The sequence below is a fragment of the Sus scrofa genome, chromosome 8, assembly GCF_000003025.6.
Source record: "Sus scrofa isolate TJ Tabasco breed Duroc chromosome 8, Sscrofa11.1, whole genome shotgun sequence".
Taxonomy (NCBI): domain Eukaryota; kingdom Metazoa; phylum Chordata; class Mammalia; order Artiodactyla; family Suidae; genus Sus; species Sus scrofa.
The window spans coordinates 86802365-86817874 of record NC_010450.4 but is presented as its reverse complement, the minus strand read 5'-3'; the positions used below and the strand labels follow the sequence as shown (position 1 = coordinate 86817874).

Here is a 15510-nt window from a genome sequence, read left to right as displayed (position 1 = left end):
AACTTTCCAAGCTGGACTGACTAGTCTGGGCTCTTTCCTACTCTCCCTCCTTGTTTCAGCTTTCACTTTCAAACAAATCCAGGTCCACCTTTCCTCCTTGAAAAAGGAGAACATCAGGCCGGTTGGTAGCCCAGGTTTGTGGCTGTAACCCCTAAGCGGAGCTTTGTGACAAAGGAGCTTGGACTAAGAAAGCGACTTTGGTAATATCCTGTTTATCTGCCTCCAGGAACGTGAATATACCCTCCCCACAATGGAGCAGAGTAACAGCTCATAAGAATCTGCAAATAATAGCACGGTCATGGAGTGTGCACCGGGACACTTTCATCTTAAATTAAATTGAGGGAGGCTCAGGATAAAGTCTATATTTATGCCGTCTATCTTGTTCATAAGATACAAAATGTATCATTTCTCTGAAAGACAATAAAGGAGACTGGGAAATTCTGCAAAAAAAAAAAGAAACGACAAATGTTTAAATATTAAAAGGATAACACCAGTTGCCAACAAGGTTCTATTCGAAACCAGAGACTACAATGAATACATAGAAACGCGGGTGGAATTTTTAATTTTCCAGCAAAAATGTTCCATGAACTATCCTATCCTTTGTTTCCTTTGGTTGTAGACAGTTTGGGGACGGTGCTTCCAGTGTAGCTCTCGATGTATTTTTAATTGTTGTGTGGTCCAGTCCCTGCCCCCAACAACAGCCACACAAAGGACCTAAACTGTGGTTACAGGTAGTGGTTGTAATCTCTGCCCCTGGAAGCTTTGAAGGTGCTTCCAGCTGCATCAAAGTGCTTCATTGCTTTGTGCATCTCTGCCCAACTTCAAAGCCCCGCTGCCAGGAACTTGTAGGGCGGTCTACCTTGTAGTTCTAAAGGAGCTATTACTCTCTATTTATTGTGCAAATTTTTATGGAGATGCCTTGGTATCTTTCCTGACTCACTGCTTAGACTTGTAGTAGCTTCTTCTTCTAGCTAGGATTAGGACTGTCTAGGAAAATTATCTACAGGAATAGGGTAGGGTCAGGACTGCCTGCGACTAATCCTGCTAACTTCAAGGTCTAGGATGCCACACCCTGTTCAACTATTTGAAAAGGTTCTACTAGCACAGTGGCCAGGGAGCATGCCCTTAGGAGCCTAAAGGGAGCTAATTAGTTTTAGGCAGCTAAAGAAAAAAAAAGTTTCACCTTTGTAAAAATGATTGGCAGAGGATTGTGAAAGAAAGAGGAGTCCTAAGATATAAGAGCAAATAGATGCTCTAAGACAAGGTATCTACTAGAACTTTCTGCAGTGATGGAAATGTTCTGGAACTCTAGGCAATAACTTAGCCCCTGCCCCTGCGTGGTTGTGGAACACTTGAAATATTCCTGGAGTGATTGAAGAACTGAATTTTCAGTTTTATTTAACTAATGTAATATGGCTACCGGCTACTATATGGACTAGCATGGCTCTAGGAATTAACAGTGTGTGTGTGTGTGTGTGTGTGTGTTTAGAAAATGTAGAGCCTCATGTGGAAGGAGGAGAGGGAAAAGGAAGAAAAAAATATTGCCTACTGGAAAAATCCTTTTGACCCACAGCCACGAGATCTCCACCCGGGCAATAAGATCCGAGTCATCAGTCCCAAAGAGAAGAGTGTCATCATGCATTTCCATTCACCACTGGGGTACGAGGCTGCCATGCCCACACACAGGATGGCACTTCTCTGCATTCACGCCTCCTGATGGATGGCATTCCAAGCAGTCGTGTGCTGGGCAATGGGCAAGGGGGAAAGGTAATGAAATTGCCTCCTCATTGACAAGCCCGAGCCGATCGTGTGTCATTGTGCATGGCTGTCACTTGCAGACATCAAGGGTGCCCAATCCCAGGTAAGACACCCGCCCTCTGAAAGCGACATAAATCAGGAGTTGTTCAAGTAGAGAGGGGTCATCAAGAGGCCACAGGAAATCTCAGGCCTGTCTGCGGGTCTGATGCGGGCCTTGAAATGGTTCCCTGAAGCTGGCAAAAATGTGGGATTCTGGATCCTTTGGTGGGGCCTCCCAGCCGTGTGGGTGCTGCAGGCAACCTCCTGATGGAAGGAGGAAGGAAACACGGAGCGACATGCAGGGGAGTGTCTGTACGTGTGATGGGAGATCGCTGCTGGTGTGAGGCCAGGGCTCCAGACACTGCAGCAGGGAGATGGGCCCCCCACCCCGTATTCATTTTCCACGTAGTTCGAATTAGGAAACACTGAAGACCTCTAGGAAACTATAAAGAACCAGACATTAATAAGTCTTTGCTCCATCCAGGGAAAGAAAAAAAGCACAACTTATTAATTAACCCATATTTCATTTCTGTACAGTTGTCTTTTTCTCTCTGCCTCCTGATGTCCGCATCTGGGTGCAGCGTTCAGTGTGGTACTGAAATGTTTAAGTGCTGCGGCGGCTGTCGGACTTTCTAGTCAGGAGAGATTTGGCCTTTTTTTTTATCGTGAATTCTTTTGTTTTTCCCTGTGGCCAGCTGCTACAAAGATGCAGTCAATTTAGATTAAACAGGCTGAGGAGTGCTATTCAACATGTCAGCCAGGCAGACTTCTGGAAACCCAGGCTTCGGCAGGTACAGCTTTGAAAGAAAAAAAAGCAAAAAAAAAAAGAAGAGTCAAGAGGCTGTTCCCACAGGGGACAGACTCTGGTCTTAAGTCTGGGAATGCGAGCCGGGGTCCTTGGAGTGCCCGCACGGGGTTCTCCACGTTCGGCGCCGGGAACAGCTTGCGCCCTTTCTTTCTGCCTGTCTTCACCCTCGTCCTGCTCCTCCCCTTTCCCTGCTGCCACTGGTTTCTGTCTCCATTGTTCCCTTAAGCCCAGCAGCCCGTGTGCAGCCAGGCCCAGCGCACGCTCCCTCAGCCAGCAACTTCCTCTGAAGCTGCAACGCATAATTACAACCAGCTGCTCCGGGCGGCTGGCCGGCCAGCTCTGCAAACAAGCATCCTGATACGCGGAGTTCCAGGGAGGCAACAGCCTGCTCTTGGCAGCAGCAAATCCTCCGAAGGAAATGCCCACACCCTTGGAAGAAGAGAGAGCAGCCCTTCTCCCTCCGGTGGCTCCCAGAGGCCAGCTGTCTCCTCTCTCTCCCATGTCAGAGAGGGTCATTTTTACTGTCCCTGGGAAGGCGCTTGCTCTGTCACCTGCAGCTGCCCTCGCCCTGCCCTGCTGGCCTATTGTCTGGGCTGGTGCCACCCCAAGCAGGGTGGTGTGCTCCTAAGACTAATGCAGGGTGGGGGGAGCAGGAGGGATCCTGGCTTCTGGTCAGCATCCTAGTTGAGGTGGTTTGTGAGCCATAGATGGGCTTGGGAAATAGACCCTCAGCTAGCAGAAGGCCAAGAGACAACTGATGTTGCTTTAAAAACAAAAACAAAAACAGGGAAAATCCAAACAAATCTGGCTTAGCCTCTAACTAAGAGAGCAGCAGGTGGGCATGAGTGGATTCGCTCAGGACCCAGCTCAGAGCTGTGGGTTCATTTGGGGGCCTCAGTGATCTTTCAGGCTTGGCTACAAGTATGACTCTGATCCAAAATTAGGCTTTGAATGTGTAACACAAGGCGGCGTGCCCCGCCCACCGCCTCTCTCTGCCCTCTGCTGTTTCTTCAGAGGCTGGCTCTGAGCCAGATCTGGCCCTTCTGGCTCCTGGGGGGGAGGGCTGGCCGCAGTGTTCTGTTTCCAGGCAGGGCTTTAGGGTGGGTGAAGGTGCACAGGCTATTCAGGAAGAGGAGGGGAGACTGATAGGCTTTTAGAAGGATACCCGAACCTCAAACCACCTACCCTATCAACCCAAAGCTGGAGGAAACCAAGCAGGAGGAAGGCGGGCGTGCTACCCAGGGCTGGCTGCCCACCTTGCTTCTGCCCACTGTGCCTTCCAGCTCGGGCTCTCCCTTGGTCTCCAGCAGTGAGAGCAGAGCCAGGCCGGGCCAGCCGCTCTGTCATATCCAAGAGCAGCCACAGAGGTGGGGAGCAGCTGGGAGTATGCTGTTGAAAAGGAACTGCTCATTTTCCAGGGCAATTTCCCAGGGATGCCGGTCCTGGCAGGAGCAGTGCGAGTGGGACCAAAGGGAGCATCTTTGAGAGGCTGGTCCTCTCTGAGCTCCAGCAGCCAGACCCCAGGCAGCAGCAGTGGGCTAGCTGTCCGGCTGGTGGGGTTCCCCTTCACAGCCTTCTTCGTCTCACTGTTTAAAAATCTTGGTAGGACTTTTTTTTTTTTTTTTTTTTTTTTCAGAGCGATGCCTGCCATGGGGTGCTTCCTGGGAAGGAATTTCAAAGCAACCTGGATGGGCGAAGGGCAGGCAGACAACTAGTCACTCTTAAATGTGTGTCAACAATGGAGTTGGTGTCTCATCAGCTGCAGCTTTTCTCAGTTTCTTCGTCAGTCTCTGATCATCTTTGCAATTCAATTCCTCACAGGGAAAAAAAAAAAAAACAACAAAACAAAACACCAGCTTAAAGTGCTCTTTTGGTGTGCAGCCCACGCTTTCGCTTCTGATTCTTAAGCCTGGATACACTTGAGAAGCACATACAAAGCGAATGCGTCTGTGAGAGCATCACCACCAGGCTCTTTCAGCCCAAAGCTGACTTGTGCAGCTTGACTGGCTCCTCCACTTAGAGCAGTTGGGAGGTCTCGGGGACGGGGCAATGTGATCTGGGGCAAGTTTTTCTTCAGGCTTGCAAGGAGGAACCAGCTTAACAAGCAGGCATGTCTGAGCTCTCACTTCACTGCAGACCTTGCTGGAGGACGGGAGGAATGCGTTGCTTTGGAAGGCTCTGTTCCCAGAGAAGGGGTGGGAGAAGGTACCCACAGCCCTGTTACATCAGTAAGTGGGGAGCAAAAGATGTACAAGAACAGAGAAGAAAAAAGTCCAGTCTCCAGGATGATTAAAAAAAATGAGGCTGAGAAGGCTGAGCACCAGAATTTGAGACAGGAGACTTATATTTGCCTAACTCTGCCCCTAATTGTCCATGTGGACTTGACGATCCATTTACTTCTCCCGGTTTAAGTTTTCTCATCTATAAAATAGGAGTGATGATACCATCTTGCTGCTATCCTACCATGTGTGTGCATGCACGCACGCGTGTGTGTGTATGTGTGGTAAGAACAAGCACACTCTGAATATTAAAAGTAGTGGAAATGCATTTGGAAGGAGGAAAGTAAACTAGTATAAATAATAGCAGCCATGCGTGTATCCTGCACATGCTTAGGCTTATTGATTTATTATTTAAACAAATATTTAGGTCATGCCATTGACATGGGTTTCATGGTACACCATCCACTGATCAATAAAGAAATGCAATTACTTCTTCAGGTATAAGACTAGCTTCTTATTGAAAAACTACATGCGGTCTGCAATTTTTCGCCCATCGGATGGGGTTTTATTTGACCACATAAAGGGAAGCATGAAGTCAAAAGAGTCACTTGTAGCATCTCCCAGTGTTTTACAAAGATGTTCCTGACACTCTGAGAGCCAGGTATCATGTATCACTCTTTCCACCAACAGATGGAGAAACTGAAGCATGAAGAGGTGAAGTGAGGTCAGCGAGCGAGCAGGTGATGGACTGGCTTCTGGTCTCCTGCTCTGAGCCCTGCTCCACTTTGTCTCTCAGATAAACAGCCATCAATAACTCCATCTCCAGGCAGAACATGGCAAACCAGAACCCCCAGTGTGCAAAGCACCTGAATGCAAATGGGATCTCCACCATTGCCGGCACAGCCCGAGGTCTGAACAGAAACGGAGGAGAGACCAGCCTTACCGCCAGAGGCAGAGACTCACAATGATGTGCCAGAAACAAGGAGGTAGTGAGTGGAACGCTCCACAGGACCGGTCTGCCCGGCACTAACAGATCAAGATCATATAAATCTAATGGCAGGACCTCCTGCAGGCTTACTTTATTTAATAACCTATTTCTGACACTGAGAGATTTTTCCTTCCTTAACATCAAAAATGTGCAGAGAAATAAGTTGATGACAAAATAATTAAAATTTCATGGGAATGTTCACATGTTGTGATAATGCATATCACCACACAGAAGTCAACCAAAGGCTTAGGTTGACTGAATATTTCTACTTAAAAATTAAGGTTATGACCTATTTTCCTTGTACATATTGTGCACTCAGATACATACCTTATCTCTAGGTTGTTCACCTGGTCCACCACTACTTTCTCTTCTGTAAATGGGACAATCAGGCCCATCTCTACCTTTTCTTTTTTGCTAAGACTAATCTACTTTACATTTATAAAAATGTGGAACATAACTTAGAGGGTGCTTAGGAAATGCTATTTCTTTCTTCCTCATCTTCAAATATATTCCTTATAAAGTGCTTTTTAATTGTTGGAAGTATGTTCACATTCAGTAAATTCACTAAGGGGCATGTAACTAACCCTCCCAAATATATGGGAAAACCCTGTCTCTGAAAGGTTAAGTAATTTGTTCAGAGTCACACAGCAAATTGGTGAAAAACTGGAAGCCTTGCATCACCCACCTAGTCCTGTGATCCCTACACCTGTGATCCTTCCAGAAACTTCCATCTGGAAACACACTGCCTCTACCTGAACAGAAGCCTCTCATTTGGAGTCTACTCCAAACCAATTCCAACTCCCAAGAGGCAGTTCCTGGTTCCTCTTCCTGGCCTCCCCTGCCCTGCCCCAGCTTCGGTCCCATCCCTTAGACACTTCCCTCCACCTCCGAGAGGGGCTGGATGTTCAGAAATGAATCCACGTGGCATCGAAGTCAAAATGAATTGGGAGGGAATGTTCTTTTAAATGAAAGAAGCTGAATTAGATCCCACCATATGCATTATGTTGTGAAATATCTACAGCATGATAAAATCATCCCAAATGTCATCAATCCCTGGGGGACTTATTAATAATTAAGCATTTTCAGTTCACTTAGGCAACAGATTCCATTTAACAAGAGAACGTACACTAAGTATGTCCATTATATTGCCACTTGCAACAGAGTATATTAGAGATCTCAGCTGGGTTTCTTCAGGACCGATGACAAAGTTAATGCAGGTATCAGTCTTTCCGAGAGGCAGCAGAGGAGCCACAAGTACCATCCTGGATCTGTGTTTATTAGAAGTGTTTATTAGAATGACTAATAATGGAAGAGAGACGACTTGGCAAGGCCTGGGGAGGGCTGAGAGAAGCCTAAAGGAGATGGGATGATCCCGCAGAATAAAGGGCAGAGCAGAGTCCCGGCGGACTGAATCATATGCCCCCGCACTGACTTTCATGGTTTTTAAGGACGGGAATAGGTAAAGAAGGCCTTGTTCTATAGGTTTCACTTAATGGGAAGGCCACTTATATTTTTATTTAGCTTGCTCCAAAGAGACACAGGGCCCTGGACACAGACACACACACACAGAGACACACACACCCAAGTCCTTCTCTTTAAACAGCAGTTTTCCTTATTTGCTTTGTTTGTTTAAATTGATATCTGATTGTCTTCTCTCTCTTTTTTTTTTCCTATTTTCTAGGTAAAGTCATAGTACTGAATATCCTAAAAGAAAGAAAGAAGGAAAGGAAGAAAGGAAGGAAGTGGGGGAGGGGGGAAGGAAGGAAGGCTGGAAGGAAGAAAGGGAGGGAAGCTGGTGGACAAGTTGCCAATCTTCATCTCTTTCAGAGATTTGCTGTTTTTTTCCTAGGCCCTCCAAAGACTGTCCCTTTTGAAGATGATCAAGGGGGAGAGAGAGACAGAGACAGAGACAGAGCGTGAGCATGTGTGTTGAGAGCTGGAGAAATCAGTGGACCCCACCTTCAGCGCTGGGACTGCTTTGCCACGTGCCATCTTCTGGGCCTGTTATTTAACCTCCCTCTCTAGGCACCCCCCCACCCCTCACCAATAGGAGTTTTCACCATCTAAAAATCTCTTCTAGCCTCAAGGTACCAGAAATCTGGCTTCAAGCAAGGAGAGGATTTCTTCTCAATGGTGGCTGAAGAATTTTGCAACCTTTTAGCAGAGAACCACCGAGGATAAATTCTTCCACTTCCTCGTTTCCTAAACTGAAACTATATGCAAATCAGGCCACGTCTTTCCTCTCTCACTTAAAGCACCTGCCAACCTAATAAAGGGGCCATAAATTTGGTCTTAAGAGCCCCAGTAGAGGAGAAGGACTCTCCTGAGCATGGAGGTCAGCAGGACAGGCTGCCACCAGGGAGTAGACACCACAGGGGAGACTGTTCTCGTGTCCACTGTACCAACCTGGGAGCCAGAGGACTCTGCAAAGCCGAGCGGCAGCAGGACTTAACATGGCAAAGCGGACTTGGTTTGCTTTACAGCCTTCGCTTTCATCCGGACGTTATTAGGATTCAAGGTCCTCCAGGGGACTTCAGGTCCGAGAAAGGGGTGTGTGTGTGTGTGTGTGTGTGTGTGTGTCTATAGGAATCACTCCTCAGGTATCCTCTAAAACCAGAACTTCCTGTTGTCAGACCCAGGGTTCAGGCAGGTGGAAGGGTGAGTAGAGACTCCCACCCTCCTCTCAAGAAAGCATCGACGTGGCTAGGGAGGAATGTGAGAAGAAATGGGGGAGAGAGCAGCCAGAGCTATTTATCACCCAGCAACCTTGGGACAGGAGCGGGGAGGAGGGCCAAGTTTCAAAACAACTTGTGGACTTAGAAACTGTAAAAGTGGTGGAGGAAAGAAGGCTTAAAGTCAGCTAGATAAAAAAGTTCACTTATCCTGGATAGTTTTTTTCTTTAGCCACTGGTTTTCCTATTCTGAACGTCACTGTTGTTTTTTCTTGCTAAAAACCAGCTTGTCCCAGATGACAACTGTGTGTATTCTATTTCACCATTTTTGGAAGCAGGTGGTGAGGCTTCTCACTTGGCCTGTATGCGCGCACGTGCCCATGCACGCGCGTGCGCGAATACACACACACACACACACACACACACACACAGAGCCACCACCCTGATAGTTTGAGGAATTACTGTGCTCTGTCTCTTTAAAAAACATCTTGAAAACTCTTTGCATTCTGTCCAGGCTAATGCTTCTATAATGCTTAGAACCAAGGGGACCAAGGGGAACCCTATCACCTATAGTTCATAAGCAGTTGTCTCAGATAGGAACAGAGGAGTCTCATCCAATAGTCTTCAGCAGATTAAAAGTTATGGGTACATGTGTGTTTTGAGGAAAGGGATTGTTACCTGGTTTAGCTGCTCTAATTTCTCACACTCTTAGCTCCTGGCAAAGAAAGGCATCTTGGAGATTTCTAGGGCTCTAAGCATAATCATAGGTTTCCAACCGATACAGCACACAGATGATTTAACTGGGGCCCAGAGAAGTTAGCCAGATTGAGTGTGCTCACCCAGCTGGTTAGCCACAGAGCCAGAGAAGGAACAGGAGCCTCCAGCTTCCTCGCCCTGTGCTCCTTCTCCCCAGGTGGATTCTAAGAGACCTGTCTTGCAGAACGCCCTTTCCACTTTGTATTCAGCTGAAGACAGTAAATCAGATTACGGGTTTGTGTATCCAAAGTCTTTACCAAACAAACATTCCCCAGAACTTTCCACTCTCACCTACAGGGCTGGAAAGCTGTCTATCTGCCTAAGGATATGGCAGGAGTGCATATAACATGCATAGGATATATATATATATATATATATATATATATATATATATATATCTGTTATAGAAAACATTATATATAAATATTTTTAATCAAAGTCATTTTTCTTTGCCCCAAGGTTAATTTCTTTGGCCTCAATTTCTTTCTCAACCCTGCTTATTCACTTATATTAGTTTATATACTAACAAATATACCACCTATAAATCTGGGAGACACTAAACACAGCTAAATGCAGCCCATAGCACTTAAGAAATAATCTGAGTTTTTGTGCTATTTCTTCGGTTCTCCTCTTGGTGCTCATGTGATGAGTGGGAGCTTTAAGTCATGTCAGAATCAACTCTTTCCCTTCTGAAGAGAGGGTTAAGTGACTTGCCCAAGAACAGCAGGCAGAGCTGGAATGGGTTGGTCCCCATAGACTCACTGACTTTTCTTCTTTCTATTATGCCACAATACCAACCTGCTAAAGTTGGATGTTAAATTCTCTCTTCTTTCTTGTCCAACCCTTGTATAGGCAGGTGCAAATGGGCAGCACGATGGACTTGACAGTATAGAAAAGACGAGACCTGAGCAACCCGGCCTGTGCTGCTCAATACATTAGCCACAAGCCATATGTGGCTATTTTAATTAAATGAAATAAAAGATTTAGTTGTTCAGTTGCACGAGCTGTCTTTCAAGTCTCAACAGCCGCAAGTGGCTCATGGCTACCATGTCGAGCACCACAGACATGGAGCATTTCTCCCATCATGGAAACTTCTATGGGGAGCTCTGCCAGGCCCTAGGCCATCAGGGCCCGATAAGAATAACTACCATGTATTGAGCCCCAAACAGCATGCCAGGCCCTATTGTTGGTGTTTTATGCCTATTATTTCATGAATCTCCGTAAACCCCATGAAGTAGTATTATTTGCATTTGACAAAGGAAGGGGTTGATATTAAAAATTCTTAATAATTTAACCTTTGGGTTTAGTAGTAAATGGCAGAAACGTGAACACAGACCTGTTAATAGCAAACTGTAATATATGAGCTCCAGTTTACTAGGAGGAGCCATAAAGACTAATACTGTAGGTAACATTTATTGAGTACCTACTTATTTTATGCTAGGCACTGTTCTAACAGGTAACACATGAAATCATTGAATTCTCTCTTGAGGTAGGCACAATCATTAGTCCCAGAAAGAAATGAACTTGGAGAGGTTAAGAGACTGTCCTAGTGTCACCCAGCTAGTCAATGATGGAGGCAGGGTGTGAACTCAGGCAGTCTAATTCTAGAACCTGGGTGCCAGACCACCACACCACACTCATTACCCATTGGCTGCTGCTTCTATGTTTGTTGCATAAAGTCAAGGACTAACCTGTGGCTTATGCTTCCAATCCTTGTTCATAGGGCCAGTCACTCTTTCCAGATGGGCACTCTCACGGAGCCAGCTGTCACGTGCCTCTGCTCAGATGAGTTGGCTCCATTTCTCCTTGATTCGGGCCAGCAAGGTCCGTTGCTCCCTCTGCCAAGCTGCTAGGAGTCCTCACAAAAGTCGTGCTTGAGCAAGTCTTGAAAGCAGTCCTTTGGCCTACTCTTTGGAGTTGTCCCACCTCAGCTCATCACAGGGCAACATCAAAAGCATCCTGTTGACATTCGTTCTTGACACTTGGTCAGCCCAGCCAATGTCCCTTCAGTCCTGGTGGGCTGGCTGCATTCCAGGCATGTTGGTGAATCTGTGTTACCCTCTACTGTTCTGGTAGATGAGTTTTGTGAGCTGACTCCAGAAGTTGGCTGTGAAATTTCTGGCACTGGTCTGTAGATTTTGATTTACTCTGGTCTAGAACCAGATGCCAAAGGGGTGCCAGCTTCACCAAGATAATTTGATTTTTTTTTTGCTTTATTTTTCTATCACTTTGATATTTTAGAACATCACTGCTCTCTGAGAAGAAAAATACAATGGAGGACTTTTTCCTTATATTTTAGTGGTAAAATTTTTTTGGCTGCTAATAAGATTTTCATTGCATAGGTTAGCACTTAATTGTGGTCATCTTTTTGACTTTTCATACCCTCAGTAGTATTATAACTTTGTAAGATGGTCCAAAATCCATTGGAGGTTGTTTCAAGTAGGGTGGCTTAGCAATCACCATGTAACAACTCATACATGGCTTTAAGAGAGACTGGCCTATGCATTGTGAAGTTGGAAGTACCTCCATAAGACCTTGCAATGTAGGTTTCTTGATGTACTTTGGAACAAATAAATATTCAAACTACTCTCAATCTATTTGTGGTGTGAACTTGCTGTGGGGAATACCTGTGGATACCTGGCAGAATCTTCAGGGAATCCCACTGATCTTTAATCAAGTCAATAACAGATCTTGTTTAAGTCAACTCACATTATCAAAGACATTTGTAAAACTGGTGGATACACTGCACTTCCTCTACATGATGTACCACAGATACCACAGGAAAGGCACTCCCACCTCACCACAGCAGCCCGAACACATGGCTGGCTTTCAAGGGTACAACTGACCTTCTTGTGCAATCATTGCTTTACCAGGAGACGGCCATGTATTCTGCTACAATAGAAGACTGCTGGAAGTCCATGAGAGCTGTCGTAACATTTTCATATATTTTCCTTCTGTTGTAGCCCTGTTGTACATTCTTGGTACTCTACAGAACAAGGAATGGTAGCCACAGCTCTCTAAGTAGTTTCTTCCATTTCAGCTTGAAAATTTCCTCACAGGTGCAGGCCTGTGATCATAATTCAGGATTCCAGCTTCCTGCTCAGAAAAAATTCATATTTTTAGCCTAAAGTGGCATGGATGCTTCAAAAAGTAGAACATTCCTGCTTGTGAAGAGACGGAAGCACAAGGTGATTGGCTGTTTAGAGGGAGTGCTATGAGGGGATTTAAGAACTGGTTGGGTGGCCAGGCTAAATTACCCAATCAAACCCTGACAGGCTATGATTTAGCATGTTCTCTAGTCTGCAAGGTTCGGTATTCATAATGTTCAACTCTTTGAACACACCACACTTTTTTTCTTTTTAGGGTTGTTGCCCACCTGGTGTTTTTTTTCCTGGAATGTCAACACATGGCTAAAGCTGACCTCTCCGCTTGCTCAGATGTGGATTTAGATGGCTTCTTCTTAGAGAGGCCATGTCTAACCCCTCTGTCTATGGAGATAGACTACGTTGTTTTCTATCTCTGAATGCACTTCATCCCCCCCCCCCGAAATGTATGCAGCGAGTGGGCAGATCTACACTTGTGTGTGGGTTGGTCGTCGGCAGACTGTAAGGGGGACTACATTTCTGTTTTATTCATTAATGTCATATCTGGACTCAGCACATAACAGGCATTTAAATAACTGCCGAATGACTGAATGAATATTAAAATCAGATTAGAGTCACTTACAGAATCTAACTGCACACCTTTGGAGCTGGAAGATGTGCTCACAGACACTCTACGCCATGGTCTACCAGCGAAGTATAAATATCCTCTGTTTCTTGTTTTCCTTACTCTACAAGGTTGATGGCTGAGCTAGGAAAATTCTAAGCGCTATCTAGCTATTTTTGATTAGGTTGCACGTTGGGACCTGTGTACTGCACCATCAGAAATCCCAGCCAAAGGGGAAAAAAAATGGTTTTTTTTTTGTTTTTGAAACAATATCCCGGGCTTAGATATATATGGAGAGTCTATCAGTTTCTTTCCAGATGGTTTGGAATCACCTGATCATCCTTCAGTCTCCACACATCCCCAGCTTGTCTGAATGCAGTGGGTGTATCCCTGAGGTCTTTCTCTGGCCCGGTGGGTGGACAACGACACTGCTGATCGGACCTGTGGTCACCAGGGTGACCTCTCCAGGCAGGGGCTGGTCACAGTGAATATGATAGGACCAAAGTAGAAGGCACTGATGACCAGATGCCTCAGGAACAAAAAGAGAGGGAAGCAGGGTCCTGAAAATAGAAAGCACATCAAAAAATAGATGACGAGTTGATAATGCCTTGAGGCCTTTGTTCAGGAACCCTCTGGTACTATAAAGGGAAAAGTGACAGTGCCGTATTCTTCTGTGAAGTGTAAGTCGGTTTTTCTTCAAGAGTTCTTCCCAAAGAAGGCCTTGTGGGTTGTGGCTAACTCCATTTTCCATTTTTATCTGGATTTGTTCTTTAACGCAAATGTTACTCTTTTGCCAAGGATTTGCTGTATCATCACGTTAACAATAAGCTAAACAAACTTGACAAAAATTCACTGAAAACAGTACGTGTGGTAACTGCATATTCTGGTCCTAGGTATTCCTTTTTATTCTCAATTAAAAAGCAGTTCCCGCAGTTGTGTATGCTGTATCATTTGTTCACCTTAAATAAATACTTTTCAATCTAAAAATACAGCAGAAATAAAACTTTCTGAAAAAAATAAAAAGCTGAAACTTAGAATCACATCAAAAATAAGAAATGGATTTTTAGGGGATCAGGATGGTTTTTAAGAGGTTGTGGTTTCCGGACAAGCCAGCTCTGTTAGGGCCCTAGATCCAGGGAATTGAAGGGGTCTAACAAAACAGGCAGCCCCAGACCTCTAGCTGAATGGAACAGATGCCCAGGAGAATAGTTTGGATTTGCTTAGACCTAGCAGAACTCTGAGTTGACTAGACTCATTAGCAGGAAAGAATACAATTTCAAGTAGCATTTGGTTGCCTCAAGACTATTACCTAGCAATTCCTTTCAATTCACCCTGCTTGAAATACACACGTGATTCTTAACTGTGACACACAGTAAACACGTGTGGGACCTCTACTAGAGGTGATGCCCTGGTATATTTGCCACTTTTAGGAGCATGGGCTCAGCTGCACACTTTTCTCTCCAGATGACCAACAAAAATGACCGGGGACGCTTCAGGAAGAGGCTTTAGTTTTCATACCTGATCCATGGAGGAGCCTGGCTCTGAGCCCTTCAGGACATGGTAACCTGTCTCCTCTCACCTGACCTCCAGGCTTTTCAGCAGCTGGCTCCACACAAGAGTGAAAGATCTGACACAATCTCTTTTTCTGTGCTCACACTCCTGCCCCCCCCCCGCCCCCCACTGCTGATACTGAAGCCAACACATCAGAACAGACACACTCACGACAAGACCAAAAAGCGGTGACAGTGCTGGCAATTTTATACCTGGGCCAAGTGCCAGAAGTGGCTCAGGGGAGGAGGAGTGGAGGGGGTGGGGGAGGAATGCCCTGCTCTCAACCCTTTTCAAAACCTAACGTTAGGGCTACTATTAACTCAGCGCTGTGGGCAGACTCTAGCTTAAGTTTTTTTTCCCAGAACCATTGGAGGTGGGGCCTTCAAGGGAGGTCAAGAAGGGGTCTTTTCGTCCCCGGGCATGTAAATGGATCCAGCAGAGCTGATCAGGTGAATGGATAGGACTGTCACTACTAGGCCCACTTGGGCCAGTGGAAGCCCCCTGGCTCTTTTGAGCATTGCTAGCCATCTATACACCTAAGACAGGCCTACGTGCTTTTTGTCTTTTGTCTTTTTAGGGCTGCACCAGTGGCATATGAAGGTTCCCAGGCTAGGGGTCGAATCAGAGCTATAGCTGCCAGCCTGCACCACAGCTACAGCAAGGCCAGATCCGAGCCGTGTCTGTGACCTACACCACAGCTCAGGGCAATGCCGGATCCTTAACCAACTGAGCGAGGGGCGAGGCCAGGGATCGAACCCGCAACCTCATGGTTCTTAGTTGAATTCGTTTCCGCTGTACCACAATGGGAACTCCAGGCTTACATGCTTTTTATCTCAGAGTTTTCTACGAATCAGGAATTCAGGAGTGGCTTAAGGGTGTGTTTTTGGTTCAGGGTCTCTCATGAGGTCAAGATATCGGCCAGGACTACAGTCATCTGAAGGCTTGATTGGGGCCAGGGAACCCAGTTCATCCAAGAGGATTTGCTCACAGGGCTGGGAGGCTGGTGCCAGC

General features: G+C 46.0%; 1 long non-coding RNA gene across 2 annotated transcripts in view; it reads right to left on the bottom strand.

The window, feature by feature from the left end:
- The window catches only part of LOC110262151, a 135915-nt gene that overhangs the window by 8769 nt on the left and 111636 nt on the right, over positions 1–15510 (bottom strand). The window contains exon 4 of one of the 2 annotated variants that reach the window (XR_002346766.1): positions 4259–12336. The exons of the other annotated variant lie outside the window; for it this stretch is intronic. This is a non-coding gene — a long non-coding RNA (uncharacterized LOC110262151). Of the gene's footprint in view, positions 1–4258; positions 12337–15510 lie in introns of those variants that run through there. 2 annotated transcript variants of the gene reach the window in all.